This window comes from Nesoenas mayeri (assembly GCF_963082525.1).
Source record: "Nesoenas mayeri genome assembly, chromosome: 1".
Classification (NCBI taxonomy): domain Eukaryota; kingdom Metazoa; phylum Chordata; class Aves; order Columbiformes; family Columbidae; genus Nesoenas; species Nesoenas mayeri.
In genome coordinates this window covers 93,858,227-93,879,778 of record NC_137541.1, presented here as the reverse complement: position 1 = coordinate 93,879,778, position 21,552 = coordinate 93,858,227, and positions in this window count along the sequence as shown.

Sequence of the window (21,552 nt, the reverse complement as noted above, 5' to 3'; positions counted from 1 at the left end):
CGTAGCTGCGAAAGCGGTATTAACAGCCACGAGAGACAAATTTGATCTCAAAACTGCAAAGAAACTGAATGCTACTGTTGGATGCATACAAAATCTGGTTTTCAGGTGATGCAAGGGGTGAGCGGTGGTGCACTTGTTGGGTGTGCACAGTGAGGGTGGCGTAACTGAACCGGGACAAGCTGCCCCTGCAGCAGAGGGTTTGGGTCAGGCTCTGTGTCACAGCATACAGGTTCACATAGTCATCCAGTATTTTGAACTCTGTTTAAATCTGTAGACAAGTAAAGAGCTGAGGCACACTAATCACGTGATATTAGAATTGCATAATATTTATCAGAAATAGGTACAAGCCTTCACTGCAAAAGGTGACAGGGCTGGAACAAGCTGGGCTGTGACAGGAACAGGGATTCAGCGCATATTTATAACTACATTGCATAAACCAGAGGCTGCAGCCAGTCAGGGCTCTGCTGCTGAGGAGGGAGAGATAGGGGAAAAAAGCACACCTGGATGCCTAGAGGACTTCAATAGCGACATATACTATAGCTGTCATTAAAAGGTGATTTTTCTAATCTCTGGTCTTTTTTTGCACTGATTTCAACAGTCTCCCCAGAGCAACAATAGCTGTATGCTAGCATGCTGTCAGTTATAGGATCAAGGCCTTCAATACTGAGAAGCAGTAAAATATTGAATAAAACCAGAATAAATCTGAAACTTGTGAAGTGGTATTTGGAAACACTCTGGTTCAAAATATCACTAGCAGGCAAAGAATGCTGTATTTGTAAAAACCAAGAGAAGCAAGCAAAAGAAAGGTAGCTTGAAGTAGCAACCTTCAGTCCTTTATATTTTTTCATCAAATCTAAATTATTAATTCCTAGGTATTGGAAATGCCAACACAGATTTTCCAAGTGTATACTAACTAGATTTCTTGTTCAACAGAAAAGAGGAAGTGTTTTAAAACACAAATGTTACTCTGACTTCCATTTTTTATTCTTCAGAAATAACAATAGTATTCAAAGGAAAACATCAAAGGCTTCAAACATAGGTTTCAGAAACAATAGACAATTACTTTCCTTTTATAAAGACAATGATTTTTGTCTACAATCATTGTCTACAACAATTTTTTGTACATTTTCATTTTCAAATGTGAAAGCATTAATGTGAGTATCAAAGACTAAGACATATAAGTACTTAAAAACACGCATAGTTCTTTCATGTAGAATGCAAGAATCTCCTAACTGTTGTGTTTGTCCTCACAGAAGGCAAGGTTAAAACACCAGAGAAATCCATATTTTCTTTAAGTAACTCTTCAAGATAATCAAACAGTTCTAAATTATTTATTTGAGGAATCTGAAAAAAACTTTAATTTTACACTGCAGCATTTGACAAAATAAGCATATGAACAAGATGCTTATCAGCAAAGACCATAATTAAAAAAGAAATAAGAGAGAACACTCAGAAGACTTGAAGAAGCAGTGCAACAGCCCAGGATAAAATAGAAACACGAAGGCTAGAATTAAGTGTGAGTAGGAGAAGAAACTGCTTTTAAGGTTCTGTTAGGATAGCTTTACTGACGGATTACAGTGGTGAAGTACACACAGATTAGAAGGGCTATGTTGGCAACACTGTTCTTTTTAGCAATTTAATACTATCCTCACTTTCAGTCTGAGGAAAAGGTACTTCTCTAGTTAAACCACAAAACAACAAAACTGCCAGAAAATAAGTGTGAGACCTGGAAAGAGGAAGCTGAAATTATGCATACAAATTAAATCTAGAATTTAATTCCAAAATCTTAAATCCAGCATCAACAGTCGTACAGGGAAACCTATTGCCTGAGTAGTTCCTGTATCAAACATATACCATGTGCTTAGTTTCTTCTGAACATGATTGGAAAAAAAAAAGCCAGGTCACCTGGAGCCTCTCAGCATGGTACCAGATGGCACCTGCACTTAGACCATCATATGTCATGGAAGTGACTCATGGCTGCTAATGTAGGTTATGAAATAAAGGCCCTTGAGGCTCTGACAAACTGTGCCTAGGAAATTTCAAGTTTTCTATGCATTATGCTGTGAAATATAGGGGTAAATATAATGAAACATTTGAAACACAGAAGTCGCAGTCAATGAGGACAATGGTATCAGGACAGAGAAATCAACAGGTATTTCATGGAGAAGCTTCAATGGACAAAACTCTGACCCCAGCTTTTTCTCCATAGCAAAATTCTTATTAATTCTTTCTCAGCGTTACATATTAGCAACATCAGTCTCTGCAATCCAGTGACAAGATGCTTGGACTTCAAGGACACAGGAAGACAGCACCATTTAGAATTTTTATCTGATCTCTTTGCTATGGTGACAGGCAATGATCTTAACTGTGGCCACAAAAATCACAGGTCACTGAATTAAAAAGTCTTATTTTCCTTTAACCTCGAGACAGCCTTTCTGAAATTCTTTGAAATATTCCTGCAAAATAATTTGAGAAAGGATCACTCAGATTTCTTTAAACAAAGAACATTTGTGTAATTATTCTGTGGAACTGATTATCACAAGGTGGTATGAAGGCAAAAAGTAAATATGAGTTCAAAAAGCAATTAGACAATTTAATGGAGGAAAAGCCCATTAAACCCATTTATCAAACTAGTTATTTGATTGAGTGGCCACTGGCTACTGCAAGCAGGGAAGGTGACTGAGGGGTATCTGTTCCCTAGACACATGCTCCTGGCTATTGCCAGAGACAAGAAAGTGGACCAGAAATACTTTTGACCTGACTAGTACAGCTATTTTTATTTACCAGCCGTGATCCGAAGACTGTTTAATTGGCTTATGCTTATCCAGCTAACGGTCAGACTGAATGAACAAAGAACAAACATTTTGAAAAAAATTATACTATTTCACAGGTCCTGTCTTAGATGGATGTCTGGGTACAATGCAGGCAAAGCCATTTTATTTGTAATTTGCACATTTATTAAAAAAGCATTGGTGTAAATTATTTTTTCCATACAATTTCTATTTGCATCTTCCCATCATTTTTTCACACAGGCTTACTGCTTCCTTATTAGGACCCGTTCTGTTTTAATTTGACTGTAAGCTTGTATGTGAAGATATGCAGCTCTGACTACATGGCAATAAACCTGTAAACTAGTGTCTTTTTATTGTGTTATGTCCTATATCTGTTTTCTTAAGTGACAAAACAATACATATGCATAAATCTGTCTGCTGTCAAAGTCATAATGCATGGAGGGACAAAACATGGTTCTACTGATATCAGCTAATAAGACAACAAAAATCAGAAAGAGTTGTGATAGCGTACACTGAAGAGATTATTAGATGGCAATTAAGCTATAATTCTTCATTTGCTATTGTTTTTACTATTAAATAATTTTCAGTGGTTCTCATAAACTTTATTAGATTGCTCTTAAAGTCAGTTTTGTAAGTTGTTTCTGAAGTGTTGGTAAGCTTACTTAGGTAATACTCTAATGCTACTTAAACCCTTTATAAAGTACTGAGTCAACATCACTGCTTTTCTGTGAGTCTTATACAACAGAGACATGACTTTATCATAAAAAACAAAACAAAACAAAAAACAAAAACAAAACCCCAAAAGGCAACTATCCCCTTCCCCCCACCCTAAGTGGAAAAAAGAGAAAGGATAAATAAGACTTATTCCTCCTTCAGAAGGATACTAAATATTATAAAATTCTCCAAAAGGTATTAATGAAACGATTTAGCAACTAATATTTGTAAAGTGGTTGTACGAACTTAAATTGAAGAACATACATATCATGCTTAGCACCACCATTAGCCTTGAAAAGAAACCTTACTTTCAATAAATAAGTCGTAATTTGATTTGGCAGCAGTAATTGCATCTAATCTGTTAGTCCTTGCTGGAGTAGAGTCTGGGATTATCTAAACAGTGAGGTTAGTGCTATGTGAACGGGCACAAGAATTCACAGCACACAAAGCATCATGTTTCCTCTGAGCATCTGGGTGCAGAGGGACTCAGTGGGAAATGGGAGCAGATCCAGCTGCAGCGCACCAGGGCACGTCTCCCAGGCTACAAATAATCCATAGATGGACGTCTATGCTATCTATATGTATCTGTGATTATAGATGGACATGCAACTAACTGGAAGCCCATGACAGGCCACATTTTTTTGTGTTTGTTCAATAACTAGAAATACTTGTAATTAAATGTAATTTACCCTCTGAAGGTGCTTTAGTAATTCTGCCCTCTTTCCCCTCAGGCTACTAAATTTTCCTTGAACAGCTGTGTTTGCAACTCACAGCTTTGCTGCAGTTTCTAGAATACTCTGCTTTGTAGATGCAAGCAAGTGAGGGACAGCTATTTTTTTTTTTTTTATGGATTGAAATAGTCTTTCAAATCTACAGAAACTCTTTTGTTTTATATCCTGGATACAGACAACCCTGCACTCCATTTAAAATGGAGTTCTACTGAGAACTAATATAAATATTCATCTGCATGTAGAGAATTACTAGCTAATAACATGTTGTGGTTAATAACCCATAACAGAGGATATGGAAACAATGGCCTGTAAGGTATATCTGTGGTTCATGTCTGGTCAACAGCAACTGGTGCAGAATCGACTCAGGTGAGTACGGTAACTTTATAGCATATCCAGAAAGTTTTATCTGAACCTTTGCTGGCCTCCTGACAGCCACAATGCCAGTTTTTTTCATTATTGATGTCAGACTGAAAAAAACTTGTAAGTTTGGTTTTCTCCCTCCTGTTTTTCTGTCAGAACCCCAAATAGTTGAAAGCAAGATCTGTTAACAGGACAGGACAAAGAAAGAAACCAAAAAGCAAACTGATATCTTTTTATCTTACTATCAGCATTTGGTATGAGATCCTGAGAGGCAATACACAAAAATAAAACCAGCATGGAATTTAACTTAAAAGAAAGATGTGGGAACATCTTTCAACCTTTTATAGTTTATATTTCTCAAAAGGAATTTCATCACCACTGTGCTATGAAGCACTGACTGTGCTGTAAGGTTGTCTCACGCTGCCACAGCAATCTCAAAGATATTTCCTGACTGCTGTAACGGTTGACAAATTTTAAGATATGAAAAAATGTTGGTAGTTGCAACATTATTCAAGTGTGGTTTGTTTTTTTTCACTGAGTATTGACAAAGAGTATTCCTCTGTGCTTCAGTCTGAAAAACTGACAAAAACACTTTAGAGAATTTACTCTTCACTAAGTTGCACTGTATGAGTAGATATGCTCGGCTTCAGTGCTTTTAGAAAGGGAATGTATATGCTTAATCAGGACATGCAGTTAAAATAAAGGCACAGGAAATCTGATAGTGTTTAGAAAGTAAAGATTACTGTTTCCAGACATTTTTTTTTTCAGTTTTAAACTATTTTCATCATCATATAAAAGTCAGCATATCAGCATTCACTGTTAAGAGCAAACCAGTTGAACTCTAAACCCTGAAAAACTGGATTCTGTCTTGGAATCAAAATTTGAAAAAATATAAAAGGAAAAAAAACCCCACCAAAACTGATTTGGGTTCCAAAGCTGTTTAAAGTTTAATTTCATGAATAGATCTTTCTAGCTTAAAAAGTGCACGTTACACATTCTGTTTGTGAAACCAGGTAGGTTCTTCTCAGCCATTATACTTCAGTGGAAATAGAGACCTTGACTGACTTTCCATAAGCTTTCATAAGCTGGTATTTTAAGAAAGTCGTTAATCCATTCCAAACTTCTATTTTCTTAGAGAATACAATATCCACTGAACTGGTAGAAAGAGAGATATAGGATGACAGGAAAAAATTCTTATTCCTTGAAAAACACATATGGGGCATGAAAATTTTACCAAAGTTAATTTACTTACTAAACCAGGCCTCATCCTTGAAAAGCACATCACACTGAAATATGTGAACTATTCTTGACAGCAAGTTTGCATGAGCTGGGAAAAGTGACCTTTAATAGACTAACATCACTTCTCTCACAGTTCTTAAAAATCACCACGTTGGTGTGATTTGCCTAGCATACAAAGTACACCTTATAGAGCAATTATTCTAAAACTGAAGATTTACTCAAAGATAATCACTCTGGTTTTGCACTAATAAGTTTGAGACTAAATTTTCCAGCCTGTCATCAAAGACATTAATGTATTCACAACCCCCACAAAAGTTCACAAAAAAACATTTAAGTGAACTAAATTATTTCTGTATTAATCTTTTGATAGTCTTGACTGCCACAATATTTTGCAACAATAACTGAAAGCTAAAGCTGAGCTCAGATTTTCTGAATTAGACTTTAATTTTTGTTGTACTTCACATAATTTCAGAAGGCTATCTGGAGTAGTAAATATACTTGTGTTAATAAATTCCAGAATTTAAAACAAAGAATGCTTTTTTCCTTGGAAAGTAGCATCCACAAAAAACAATTAAGCACTTCTCTACTGGCAAATCATCTTGAAATAGAAATGAATTTTAGATTTTTTTTTTTTAAACTGGATGTAGCAAGATTCTGATTTCTTTAATTGTTCAGAAGGAATCTCAAGTTCTTATTTAGAAGGAAAAACAATTTGCATTTACATTCAGGAGGTGAGTATTATGTGTGTGTATAGAAGGAGTCAAGAGAAGTCTGTAAAGGAACAACAACTGGGCTAAAGTTAATAGAGAAAGGAGAGAACACTAATTAAGTTCAGGAGGGTATGGAAGCCCTAGGTAAGGAAACTAACTCTTTACTGTCAGCTGGTGAATAATGACATTTTCACAGCTGAGTTACCCTCCCATGCCTTAAAGGTGTCATTGGAGTATTTAAAGATAATAAGTCAGCAGTATTGGAGGAAAAGGCCAGGACAACTGATAAAACTGCTTTCTGATACTAATATGAGTGTCAAATCCTTGATCTAAAATGAAGCTCACCAGAAGGCTGTTTAATTAACAGGCTGTTTAATTTTGTAGGTCAGTTCCTGGAAAAGTTTGAAAAACTGAAGTTTGTTGTTGCAACAAACCTCAGAGTGTGAACATGCACTTTGGACAACCAAGCACTGGCATCTTCCAGTAACAATGTCCCAGTAAACGTGCATAGGTAGTAAACTTTGCTGATGTTGCAAGACAGTGTAGGACCAAATACAAAGAGATCTCTGAAAACAGATCTATATGTTTATTGGGCCCCTGATGGGAAAATAATTCAAATATTGCATGAAAATATCTGATCTTTGCCTTTCACATTAAAGGTGTCTGGGAGCTGTTTCCTTTCTAAACTGAATCAGCAATATGCAGAAGCTGGAGGAAAGCAGTTTATTAACAGGGGCAGAGCGAGCTGCAGCTTCTCTGAATGGTGCTGTAGTCCTGTCTCCTGAGTTCATTGTACATCTACAAAGTTTTAGAAAGAAGTGGGCAAAAATTTGTCCACGGAGATAAAACATAGAAACTAAACACATGTAATGTGGGCTAGTGAGAATGATCAAGCTGAGTAGCTGCAGTTACCAAGAGTGACTCTTGCGCTCCTTGCACTCCCTGCTAGAGTCTGGTTGGGTTATGGTTGGACTCAATGATCCTGAGGGTCTCTTCCAGCTGAAATGATTCTGTGATTCTGAAGTGTACCAGTTTCTGCTGGAAATGATTATGGTGGGTTGACTGTGGCCAGGGAGACAATAAGATGAAAAAGTTCCTGTATCAGAATAAAGACACTTACCCATTACTGTCATGAGCAAAACAGACCTGACTTGAAGAAAATGAATTTAATTTATTCACAAATAAATTAGAGCACCATGCTGAGAAAGAAAGACAAATAAAACCCAACAACTTCCCCACAGCCACCCTTTTTTCCATGTTCACCCTCACTTCCTCATTCCCAACTCCTCTTCCTCCTCTCTCCCAGCAGTGCAAGTGATGGGGATTGGGGGCTGTGGTGAGCCCATGACAGCTCCTCTCTTCCTCTCCTACCTTCATGCTCTTTTCCCCTTCTCCATTGCAGCTCCTTCCCATGGGCTGCAGTCCTTCAGAATAAACCTGCTTCGGTGTGGGCTCTCCATGGGCTGCAGCTCCTTCAGGGCATGTCTACCCAGTCCAGGTCTCCTCCAGGGGCTGCAGGGGAATCTCTGCTTGGGTGCCTGGAGAACCTCCTCTGCTCCTCCTTCTCTGACTTTAGTGTCTGCAGGGCTGTTTCCCACACATTTTCCCCTTGCTCCTCGCTTCCAGGCAGCGTTTTGCACTTTCTTACACAGGCTTTTCCCAGGGTGCTACCATCTTGGTTGCGGGGCTCAGCCGTGCCTTATGGTGGGTGGGTTGGAGCTGTCTGGAACTGTCTGTGTCCGGCCCTGCAGCCCCTCGCCAGCAGCTGGGCACCAGCACCCTGTACATTGATTGCTTTAACCAAAATTTCAGTGCAGCTGAGGTTGGGGATAAAGGCACAGACTGCCCACTCTGAAAAACAGGAGAGGTCAATAACTTCCCTTGCAAAACCCATTGGAAAAATCATGTTGATGCACGCATTGATGCCAGTTCTGTAAGGTCTTCTTATATCTATGTGTCAGTGTCACTGCAGTTTCCAATGAAGAAGGGAGTCTGCCTGCATCTATATGTCAGAAGTACTGAAGAGAGCAGGGTATTCCCCCTATTTAGAAAGCTTTCTTTTTTTTTTTTTAATTACACCAGTGTGGACCTTTTATAGTGGAAGGTAATCTAATTCTGAGTGAATGCAATCAAGTAACTGTAGGTTCCCATACTGTAAACATGAGATATCAGATCCCCTATGGGCATGAAGTCAAGCTGTTCTCTTGACAACCTACGTCTGTCAAAAAACTACAGCAGAACTCTAGGAAGTTCAATGTCAATAAAAGCAAATACACACCAGTGATGGAGATTTCTAAAGGACTAAGGCCAGGAAAGTCATGTTCTGGTCACTCAGGACACCTTTACAAAGGACCATGGCTTGTAGTGAAGCTTTGCCCTGGTACAGTGGAGGGAAACAACCTGTGTGCCACAAAAGAAACAGTGCTTTTAAACACCACAAGGCTTTAACTTCTTGTAGCTTGGTCAGAGCTTTTATGGCAAAAGATTGAAATCATACACTCAAAGTGTGCTTACAAGATTTCAGTGCACACCATTCTATTAGAACTAGCAGAAAATTTACTTTGTTGGCAGCTTCCATTTCAGCACACTTTTAAGTAGCAGAAAACTTCTCAATTTTATGAAAATTAATTCTGTTTTCTCAGCCAGCTGTATAAAATGATACCAAACCATCTGGCAGCCTTAATGTGTAGTTTGCTGTGTTTAAAATTAAAGAACTGGACTGCAGGTCAACCATTCATGCTATCCAATGTGTCTTCACTATGTGTCTTATGCTATTTGATGCCATCAATGTGTCTTCCACACAGTGCCAGCAGAAGAACAGAAAGCTCTTTTTATATTAACTTTACATCAATGATGGAAAAAGTCATGTTTTATAAAACCCTTCCTTGTATTCCAGATAAGAAGCTGCAGGACAGAAAGAGGTTTGTCTCAGAGCTGCAGTGAAACCATGCTGGAATCAGTAACAGCGTGTGCAGATCTGACATCTGACTTAGTCACTTGGCATCTCAGGGATGAGGTTCCCTCCCACTCCACCAGTTCTGCCATTGGAAGAGGTGCAGAAGAACTGCCTTTTGCTGCGGGGATGTGACAGCTTCCACTGAACAACATACAGACTACTCATATCACTGCATGCACAGTGGTTGTTAGTTCAGTAAGGAAAGTAGCAACAGAGAAAGGGGATGACAGAGATTCTTTCAGACAGAATATTCATGTTGCAGTGCCTAATAACCCTGCTAGAATTACTGTATACCTTAAGATGGAAGCAAATAAATTGTGGATGCCTTTTCAATAAATGAAGTGCAACCCAAATCACAGACAGAACCTGGAAACTGTACTGCAAGCTTGTGTGAGACCCTAGCTTACATATTCAATTATTGTGTTACTGTCCTTAGAAAGTGAGGGAAGCTGGATTCTTACAAGATTAATTTTACCTGCAAAAAGTCTGACTGTGAAGGCTGACACTGGTGGCATTTCAGATACCTGTACTTCTGGACTTCAGGTAGTTGTGCATTTCCACATAACAGTGTTGAAAGTCTGGGTTTAACGCATTTCTCCCTGTTGGCAAAAAAGTCATCTTAGGGAACCACTGGTACTTCTGGCAATTTTATTGATCATCTGCTCAGTTTCAGGCACATAATAATGATAAGGATATTATATCATGCTTATAACACACATTTGTAGAGACTATTTATTGTGTGAACTAAAATCTGACAGTTCAACTGCACCATACTCATGCTCTTTTACAAACTGCATCTACTGAATCAAAGAATAACAAAAAAACACACAGCAGTTTTTCCTCGGTCATTAAAAGGTCTTTGAGTGATTTCAGCATTTCTTCTGATTTAGGAATTGTTTTTCTCCTCTCAGAAAATTTCTTAGAGCAATTATATTGACAATCTTAATGACATAGCTGGCCACAGCAACTATATACACTGGAATGGAAGTGTCATCATTTTGCTAACAAATATCTTTAAAGATTCTTCATATCTCTAATGTTTCACTTCACAAGCTGGTAATCAAACAGTCATAGTTCCTGCATGTATTTTTTTCTTTAGTTTAAGAAGAATCTACTAAACTGTGCTTTATCCCATGTTTGTTTGATGTGAAAGACACCTGGAGAGTGGATGCCTAATATAGGACCAGTTGCTCTTTATACCTTTCCTAGGGCTTGTTAGTTTTAATTATCAATGTAACAGGAGTATAGAATATGTCCCTAATTCTGTCATTTGCTTAGTACATCACTCCTTTTTGTTTTAGGAGATAAATGGTCTGAAAATATCTAAAACTCTTTCTGCTTCTGTCTTCAGAACCTGACACCAAACACTTTGCTTTTTACTACAGAGCAGTCAGCGTCAGAAGCCGAATCTGCAAGTCAATTGGTTTGGTTTTTTGTTGCCTACATGAAGCACATAGTGTATGATGAGCCAAATTAAAATTGCAGGAAAAAGTTAAAGAGAATTGCAAAGAGAGTTTAGATAGCACTGTTGCCACAATGCATCTAGTTTAAATTCTAAGTGCAATGTTTCAAAGTTATACTCCCAAACCCCCATTCCTCCTCCAAATCTGGTAGAAACACAGCATCTGCCAAATTCTTACGTGTTCAGTTTATGCAATTTCCTGACCATCGAGTTCAGCACAAAACCAAAGATTTCCTCCTTTGTTCAAGGACAAACTACTTGCAGCTTCAATTTTAATTCTGTTCGCTGTCCAGACAAAGGAACAGTCTTTCAGTCCCTGAAAAACAGTCCTGAACACGTGCAGGGAGCATGGCTATTACTGGCTTCCAAGAGAGACATAAGAGGTACTAAGAGATGAAAATCCTCGTTTCACTCTGCTAAATCCATCATTACATTATGGTGATGTGTCAGGAAAAGAGCCAAATACCTGCCACTTTCATCCTGCTGAAGTGCTGAAACCAGGATTAGAGTTACATAATGTTGTAAAATGGGAATTCAACCTGCGAAGAGAGGAATCTAGCAGTTCCCTTTCTTATTAAAATTGCTGCTCATGCAGCTGAGTAGCATTGCCCCGTCATGAGCAAACAACACGGTGAAGCCAAGTCCTCAGAAATTGTAACTCTCAGACAAGCATCGTCTTACAGGAGCCAACTCCGGGTCATCTATATGCACCTGAAAATTTCTGCTTAGAGTTAAACTGCAGGACACGTCATAGACTGGTGAAAACTTGATCAGATGTTTATTATGTTCTGGGTGTTTCGTATAGTGCTCAAACTTTGTTTATATTTCTGCATAAGGCTCTGAAGCACGGACTGAAATTGGATTCAAACCTGCCTGTGTGCAAGGTGAGCACAGCGGGATTGCTCAGGTATGTGTCATAGAAAAGCTTTCTTTAAATGAGAGGTTGGCATTTCCAGTGTCCTCCTGCACATGCACAGGGAATATCCCACTAATGCCTTCACTGCATCAGCTTCTTGTCTAATGGTGCACACTTCTTCAGTACACTAAATAAGCAGATAACAGAATAAACTTAAAGAAAGTGAGAGGTACCCTTTCCTATCACCTTCTTCGCAGTTAACACATTAAAGCTGCTGCAGGAAGTGTCAAACTAAAACCTGAAATCAGGCAGACCATGCTCTTCTTATTTTTGAGTCAAGGTTGTGGAAGCAGGTGAAACCTCCACTGGGCAGAGGGTGCTGGTTCCAGGGCTCTGGACTGTTGAACTCCAGTTTTCTCCAGCCCTGTAGCACAGTCTTAAAGTCCACTTGGTCATGAAAGCAGGGAGTAAGGGGTGGCTGCCCCAGCTTCTTCAGCCAGGGAGCAGAAAAAGTGCATTTAGAGTTGTAAGAGCAAAGTGAAAGCAAAGGGCTGGCAGAAATGATTGCAAATAGGGTCAGGTAAGTCTGAGCCCTTCCAAATTATAGCAGTACTGATGCTTCTCAGGAAGAGAAAGGGATGGAAGGGTTTGGAAGAAAAGGAGTGAAAGCAGCTCAGATATGAAAAATCTGCTTTTGCTTTAGGAACAAGAATATATGTTGCTTAGAAAAGCATGGTCTCCTGGACAGCCTGGCTGTGTAGGGTAGAGTGCGATATGCACAGTATAAACCAGGAAAATATTGATTAAATGAACTGTTTTGCCAGCTGGAGTTCAATAATATCAGACAGAGATGAACAGAAAGCATGCTTCAACCTGTTTTTTCATCCAACAGGAGACAGGTACTTTTGTATTAGGAAGACAACAGAATTAGAGTTGTAAATTTTAACAAAAGAGCAAATAAGTGGTTGGTGGAGTGAAACCTTAGAACTTAATTAGCCTAAATGTGCAAAATCAAACAAGTAACAGCTGGATAGGTACTTCTACAAAGAAATAAGGACTATGGGAAAAAGACTAAATCTTTTAAGAAACAGATAGTGTTATTTATTTTGGATTTTTAAAAAATGTTGGATATTTTACAATAAAATTTTACAGTATTTTACACAGCATGTTAGTACTGACAAGCCAATTTTCTGACTGTTGCCCTCTCTGCAAAAATTAAATTATTTTGAGAAATCTGCTTAAAGTAAAGCTTTATTCAGTGATCTTTCTTTCACTGAATTTTGAGAGAAGTGCATGAGAAAATTCAAAGCAACAGTTCCCAGTTTTGATAAATACTGTAAAGTGCAAAAACTGATACTGCACACAGTCACAGTCTAACATACCATGTAAAGATAAATGACTGAGATACTGCAGAAAAAATATTTGTCCGGATACTACCTTATTCTGATATAGTCTTATTTTAATACCTGCATTAGTGCTACTGAAGTGCCTTTTCCATTTATCTTACCTCTGTGAGGCAACACTCTACACGTCTTTAAACTTACTCATCCAACAAGGCCAAGACAGTTGGCTGAATGCTACACTGCATTTAACCATCCTGACAAGACTAGGGTCAGGCATCCAACAACCCCAGCCTAGGGAGTCCTATTATAGCAAATTTATGAGAGCAGATGTTGCTCCAAGCCTTGCAAGACTACGTGTTGTGTTTGGCACACAGGAGTTAAGCAGCTACAGTAGAACATATGTTTTCTCACAGCTGCATAAAGTAGTAATTATATTGGTATAACTACATGCTAAAAATGTACAATTGAAGATAAGCTAGTGTGATTAAGGGATCTGAAAGCTTGGACAAGTCTTTGACTTTATTATAGTGGCTGAACAGCAGGGTCTTAGAAGAACTCTCTCTGTTTTTTGGCAGTTTAGGGAATAAGTGTTTTATCATTGTTTTTAAAGTCTTCTTTCTGGAAATTATTGAGGCTGTGTTTTCAACAAGAATGTCAAATTCATTGTATTAACCCTATATTTATCAAATGAAGTAGCAGGAAATGAAGAACAAGAATAAACAAGAATTCTATAGATACAATTTACATCAAGAGGCATTTATTTACAGAAAAATGTAACGTGTAAAGTTATTATTAGTTTATCAAAATTGACTGGAATTATGGTTTAAATCTTCAAAAGAGTAAAAAATCATTTCAATGGGTATGCAAGGCAAAATTTCATACAGAAGACTCAATATCACACTCAAATCTAGGAGAAGGTTGCTAGCAAAGAGCACAGTTTCTGTTACTTTTGGTAAAAGGAGAGGCTGCTGATCATCTGCTGCACTAAAACATGGATCTTGGTTTATGAATAGAGTTATATGGCATAGTTGACTCTGGGATGAGGAGGTGGGCAGCTATGACTCAGGAGGATACTCTTGGCCATGTAATCCTCAGATAGTACTAATACTCTAATATTTATATTTTGTAAATTACATATTATACTGACGATGATCCCATTTTACCAGTGTACCTGTTTACAGAAAAAAGCCTCCAGTCTGAAATGTTTTTGTGAATCAGGACATTTTTACCACTCAGTTTGGTGTACAACATCAATGAAGTAGATTTTATGGTTATGCAGTCACCAAAAATAAAGCATAAATACGAGACAGCCGTCATAATTCTCCAAGGAAGATCTCATAACAGAAACCTGAAGGGATCATTAGCCCCAGTTTTTAACTCACTCTTTTATATAGCGTGGTCTATGTTATGTGTTGCAATCTGTTTTGTATCACCGGCTGCAGCTATTCCAAGTAGCATGGATGCTCTTCTTGCCTGTCTGGTTTAGAAGCACCAAGTTACTTCCCTTTTTTCCCCCCATCAAATACATGTTTGTACATCATAACATTTTCACTGCTCTCAAATAAGCCTACAGACTTGGCGAAGAACATCAGATGAATTATTTGAAAATGGTATCTTTAAGGAACTTTAAAACATGTCTACCTTTAGTAAGTATGTACATGCTTATTATTTACAAAATATTAACAATCGTTTCTCTAAAATGGCTTACATAGAAGAATCATAATGCTCTTTATTGAGTACAAGCAGAGCAAAAGGCTCTTCAGAGTGACTCTTCTTTAAGGTAAATAATCTGTAACAGACAGATGGCATTCAGATTGGTTAGTTGCAGTTCCACGACATACTAGCAAAATAAGGTTTTAATCCTGTTATATAAATAGCTTTGTTAAGAAACACTCAAAAGAAATAAAATCTCATGAATGCACATTAAAGCTCAGAGCAGCATTTTTTCCCTGTCATCAATCAGGCCTATTCTTAACTTTCCTCATGCTGAAGTCTTCAGTCTCATCTTGAAGCAAAGTTTGTAAAATGTCACTTACAATGAAGTCAAGTTTTTTATGTTGATATAGCTAACAAGAGTCAGATGCTATTGGTTCATCAGGTGCAATTACATCCTACTTTACCTTTGCTTTTATTTTCATCAGAAATAAGTCCACAGGTGTTAATGGGTTCAAAATGGCAGAGCAGAGCTATAAATGTTTCCTTGCTAGTTCTTTCTCATTTCAATCCCTTACATTTTCAGACTCTAGCTCATAATTATTATGAAACAGATTATGGAACTGTCTTTATCTTGAACAACAGATTTTTTTTTACTTTTGCTTTTCCCTTTCTCTCCCCCGTCTCCTGGGGGATGGAGGTAGGTGGGAGTGTGAGCAAGTGGCTGGTGGGTACTCAGTTGCTGGCCATAATACAGAACAACTGCCCAGGGGGGTTGTGGAGTCTCCTTCTCTGGAGACATTCAAGACCCACCTGGACATGTTCCTGTGCAACCTCACCTAGGCGTTCCTGCTCCAGCAGGGGGATTGGACTAGATGATCTTTTGAGGTCCCTTCCAATCCCAAACATACTGTGATACTGTGATACTGTGATACAAAGAAATATGTGTGCACACACAAAGCATCTTACTAGTGTTGGTGAGAAGGATTAAGCTTTTTGCAAGTTCTTTGACTGACTTAATTATCTTAAGTAGGTCTACATCCTGACAGGTATTAAACAATGTCATAAGCAGATACGCAGATTCTGCCCTTCTACACGCAAAGTCCAAAAGCAAGAATCACAGAATCACAGAATGTTAGGGATTAAAAGGGACCTCAAGAGATCATCTAGTCCAATCCCCCGCCAGAGCAGCAACGCTTAGATGAGGCTACACAGGAATGTATCCAGGCGGGTTTTGAATGTCTCCAGAGTAGGAGACTCCACAAACTCCCTGGACAGCCTGTTCCAGTGCTCTGGCACCCTCACTGAGAAGAAGTTTCTTCTCATATTTAAGTGGAACCTCTTGTGTTCCAGCTTGAACCCATTACCTCTTGTCCTACCATTGGTTGTCACTGAGAAGAGCCTGGCTCCATCCTCCTGACACTCAGGAATAAACATTGTAAACAATTGTAAAGATTAATAAGGTCACCCCTCAGTCTTCTCCAAGCTAAACAGACCCAGCTCCCTCAGCCTTTCCCCATAAGGCAGATGCTCCACTCCCTTAATTATCTTTGTTGCCCTGCTGGACTCTCTCCAGCAGTTCCCTGTCCTTCTTGAACGGAGGGGCCCAGAACTGGACACAATATTCCAGATGTGGTCTCACCAGGGCAGAGTAGAGGGGAAGGAGAACCTCTCTTGATCTACTAACCACCCCTCTTCTAATACATCCCAGGATGCCATTGGCCTTCCTGGCCACAAGGGCACAGTGCTGGCTCATGGTCATCCTGCTGTCCACCAGGACCCCCAGGTCCCTTTCCCCTACACTGCTTTCGAATAGGTCATTCTCCAGCCTATACTGGAACCTGGGGTTGTTCCTGCCCAGATGCAAGACTCTACACTTTCCCTTGTTATATTTCATTAAATTTTTCCCTGCCCAACTCTCCAGCCTGTCCAGGTCTCACTGGATGGCAGCACAGCCTTCTGCTGTGTCAGCCACTCCTCCCAGCTTGGTGTCAAAACCAAGCAGAAACAAGACTGGTTTTGCAGGGAAAGCACTCAGCTGGGTGCAGGCTGCCTGTTGGAGGCAGAAACTAAATCCTTTTTGACCAGATTCATGCTAGCCTACAATTTTCTGTCTTTTATATATAGTGCATAATTGCTTCGAGAGCCCTGTTTTTTTTGCCTACAGAAAATGGAGTGGGTAATTTCACACTTGCTCTTTGATACTAAGTTTATTATATCAAGCTATATCTTAGAGTATACTTAGAGAACTGTTACAGATTTGGGAAGGACAGGGATGTATAACAGAGCTGGTAGCAGGCCTTTATTATAGAGGTGATAGGAGATACCATCTGAGAATAATAGAGGATTCTTCATGGAGCAAATGACATTGATTATCTTCTATCTATGTGTACTGTAACTTAGCAGTACAAGTGTCCTGGAAAGACGGTTTTATGAAGTGTCCATGCACAGTACTGTAACTTTCTTTGTGGTAAAAGCAAGCTGATTATCACCTAAGGTCAAATCAGACCAGCCACAAAAGTTAATTACAGGTCTAGATGTCCAGTATAAAAGTCATGGAAAGTCAAAAATTACTAGCTCACAAAAGGAGACAGGCAAGCTTCTAGCTCAAAAGAAAAACAAAACAAGGAAACCCAAAACAATAACAACAAACAGCCAAAAAACAAAAAACCCAAACCACCCAAAACTCCTCCAGAATTAAAGAAGATGTAAGAAAAGAAAACAAAGAGCTCCTGAAGTGCAGGGTGCTGTTAAAGGATCAGATGGGGAGAGCAGAAGGAAGAGCATTAAGTGCTCTTGTTCATCTCTTGTGACCACAATAAGTTCTCGAGTCAGTTTAGCCAAACATTAGCTACGCCATTTCTCTGAAATGTGTTGACATAGCTAATGACAACAAGGCCCAACAGATGATTGAAGAGATAAGGAAAGGAAACATTATGCTTTCCAAGGGGAGAAGGGCTCAAGGTAGGTGTCACTTACATCAGTTCTTATCATCACTTTCTTACAAATAGAAAGCAATACTGGAACTATTATTGTCACCATTAAGGCATGATGTGAAGTGTTAAAAACAATGTACAACCTATCCAAACACATAAAAATGAGGTAAAGCATGGTATAACATATGATTATCAGATATTTCAGCTAGCCCCAAAACAGGGATAAAGTGTGCTGCAAACTATCCATCAAAACTATCCTACATTATTCCATCTGACAGATAAAATGGCTGATCTTCAGTTCATGTAAAATTGCCAGATATCTAGCAACTTAAGACAACTCAGGCCACTTTCCACAAAAATCCTGAGCCTAGTAGTAGTGGAAATTACTACCTTATTTTATTCTGCCAAAATACCAGAATTTCTGTGGCTTGAAACATAAAAATGGGAGAACGACTGTGTGCAAACAGCTAAGCAAAGAAAGTGGGGTTGAGTTAAGTTGAAAACTATCAGCTTCAGGGTAACAGAAGCTGCTAAGGGAACACAAGGCAATTAAATCTTATGTTAAATTTCTAGCAAAAACCAGCATAATTGAAAAGCAATTAAAGGTGCATGAGGTAGTGATTAGCTGACCTAATTATTTACCAACAATCTGAGACTAGATTATCAGCTGTGATCATGTAGTCATTGCTTAGGGAAGTCATAGCGTAAGGCATATGTATTAATATACATGTTTTAAACAAATTGAGATGGTGGCATAAGGGCTAAAAGAAACTCATAAAGAATCAGAGAAGATAAGCATTGTAGTGTGCAGCAAACCTGGAGAGAATTATGCAGTAATCTTGAAATTGTAACGTTTCAGGTGGCGCCCTTTGTAGGGATTTAGCTGTTCATCATTCATAGGACAACCAGAATAGTATCTAAGCAGTAATTAAAGACAGATTAGGATCAAACAATGAAGAGTGGGTAAGAGTGGTAAGACCTGTAAACTCAGAGCAGATGATACTAACTTAGATTCCTTTTCTATCATGCATGCTGCCGCTTAAGAATGACTTTATTTGCACATAGGCAGGTATTTATTTGAAGGAAAATCATGGAATTCCATGTAAGTGAAAGCAACACAACTGTGGTTCGTTTTGACCAAAAGGATGGCAACAGCTTCCTACAATATCACCCAAAATGGATGAGTTCCAAGGTTTTATAATGAATGACACACAGCTTATTGCCTTGCTCAGTGCTAGATTTCATATCCCTTATAAGAAACAGTTGTGTGCTATAGGCACTCAAAACTTTACTGATGTTCCACTTAATGGAAGGAAACTATTTTACTTTCAATCAGCTCACCAATATTCTGCTCTTAAATTGACTGCTAATTCCTAATGCAAGGCTGCTATCCATTCATACTGCTATTATAAAAACTGCTCCTTAATTTGAAAGTCCCTTTCTTTCTCCACCAAAGGTATCATAAATTGGTGCAGATTTAATTTGTTCAATTAAAAATGACATTAGGATTTTTTTTGTACTCTTTGTACCCTAACAGTCCCATTCAGTGCTGCAGAGATGTGCTACAACAAATTAATGGAAATAATCTACTAATACTTTTTAGCTTTGCTTGATTTATCTTATGTTTACACTCTTGATTCTGGGTGTTCAATTCACACTATCTAAAAAAAAAAAAATCACTTTTCCTGGATTTCTTTATATTTTGCAAATTAACCTCTGGCTATCAGATTTCTATTTCTGAAATGTAATACATAATAGATGTCTTCACTTCCTAAAGATTATATCAGTGAGTTTTATTTCTTTTCTTTTTTTTTTTTTTTTTTTTTCTTTCAGAGAGAGAGAGAAAGAGAGAGAGGGAAAGATAAACCTACTATTTGGAGGGTTTGATACTATTCTGGGTTGATTGTGTAATTAATTGCAATGAAGTACTAATTGAACTTATCTAGCTGGTTTGTAGGTTAACTTTCACTGCATCACCAACATTATGTTTTCAAGAACAAGTCAGCGCTTTAACACAGATGATCCACAAGTAATTAAGGCAAATTATGTCCCAAGCCAGAGAATTAGAGTGCTCAGTCACCATGTTAAGAGTATTACTGGCTTTAAGACACTGAATGCCCATCCATGCTGGAGCTCATCCATGCTGCTTTTCCTGCCACAGCACAGTCTTTTATCATGGTTTACAAGAAATCTGGTAAATTAATATTTATATACAACTGCTCTCAATCTTCAATGATAGAACAATATTGTAAGACACCAGTTTTAAAAACATTTTGTAAGCAGCAGGAGGTCTAGAGTTGCACTTGTGTTCAATTTTGATATGATTTATTCTCATACAACAGCTCTGGTGCTTTAGAGAAATCTCCCACACAGATAATTTCTGGGTCATTGTCTTTCTCATCAATTGTAACAATATCTATGTTTCACAAAACAGGTGTTTTCCTTTATATTGAGAAGAGGTACCTGTAAATTATGTCAGACACAGCTAGGCTAGAGGTATTTTTAGCTTAACAACATGTATGTTGCACACCTTCACAGTCTGAAATAATTCCCTGGGATGTCTCCTTCTGTGTCACACTGCAGAATGTTTCTCTTTTAAAAGGTCTCGAGTTTGTAATGGGATGTTCCAGACGTGACTTACACCTCTATGGGTACATGGAAGAAACGCTGCATGGACCTTCTGGACTGTGTGCTGCACCAGTGCCTGTAGCTGAGCAGGACCACGGAGACAGAGCTGCCTCACACCTGGGTAGCAGCACAAAGATTCATCTGTCTGGAAAGATATCATTAAATTGCCTTACAAACCACTGCTATCATAGAGTCAGTTACATGAACCTAAGGTAGACACTGTTAAGTTACATTTCTGGGGAACATAGCTCCATGTTAAAACATCCTGGTTCACAATTCTGATTTTAGGGCCAAAGTTTCAAGAAAGTGGCCTCTGTCTTCAAAGCACCATTTTCTTGTGCAACATCCTATTTGCAGTTTTTGTAGAAAAATGTGGGTGAAACAGCTTTTACCTTCCTCTTATTTATTGTCATAGAAAAAAGTTTTTCAATTAACAGCTTATTCGCTTGCTGATAGCACTTAGCTTAATGACAGGTTAATCTTCCAAAAACTGAGATCTGACACACCTCTTTTTCAGGAAATCAGAAAACAAGTAAAACGCTAATCATTTCACATGTGGCCACATGATTCCTCACTACTGCTTGCTGCAGATATGTCTAGGAATTATTTTATCAGGTCAAACCAATATTTCAGCAGAAATGAACAAAAGGGAAAAGCAAATAAACCAATATGCAAACAATCAACATACTGCTACTCAAGAAACTTGCAGTGAAAGGAAGAAGAATGGGCTGCAAGGGGATGATGTTTTTTCTGACTTTTTTGATTGATCGATGTACATCCTGAAGCATGGAGACTGACAGCACCAATAAGTTTTTATCCCAACCAGTTTAACTACAAGCATTACTCATGCCGTGCCTTATAATTTAGACTTGTATTAACATACAGCTTTATTTACTGCTCTCTGATGTTCTATTTCTTCTAGCACAACACAGAAATGTTGGGTAAGTTGAATTATAGGAACTATAACATCACAATGTTATTTTCTCAATTGCATATACCTTAACATTCTGATGCTTTTCTTTTGGGAATGAAATCTATAGTGCTAGAGGCCTGGTCTCTATCTAAAGCAAAGCCATTTATTTAGTTCGCTTCCATCCCCCCCAGTTTAATCTTTGAAGATGTATGAGGGGGTAGAATTTTCAGCCATCTGAAATAAAAATGGTTCTGTCTTT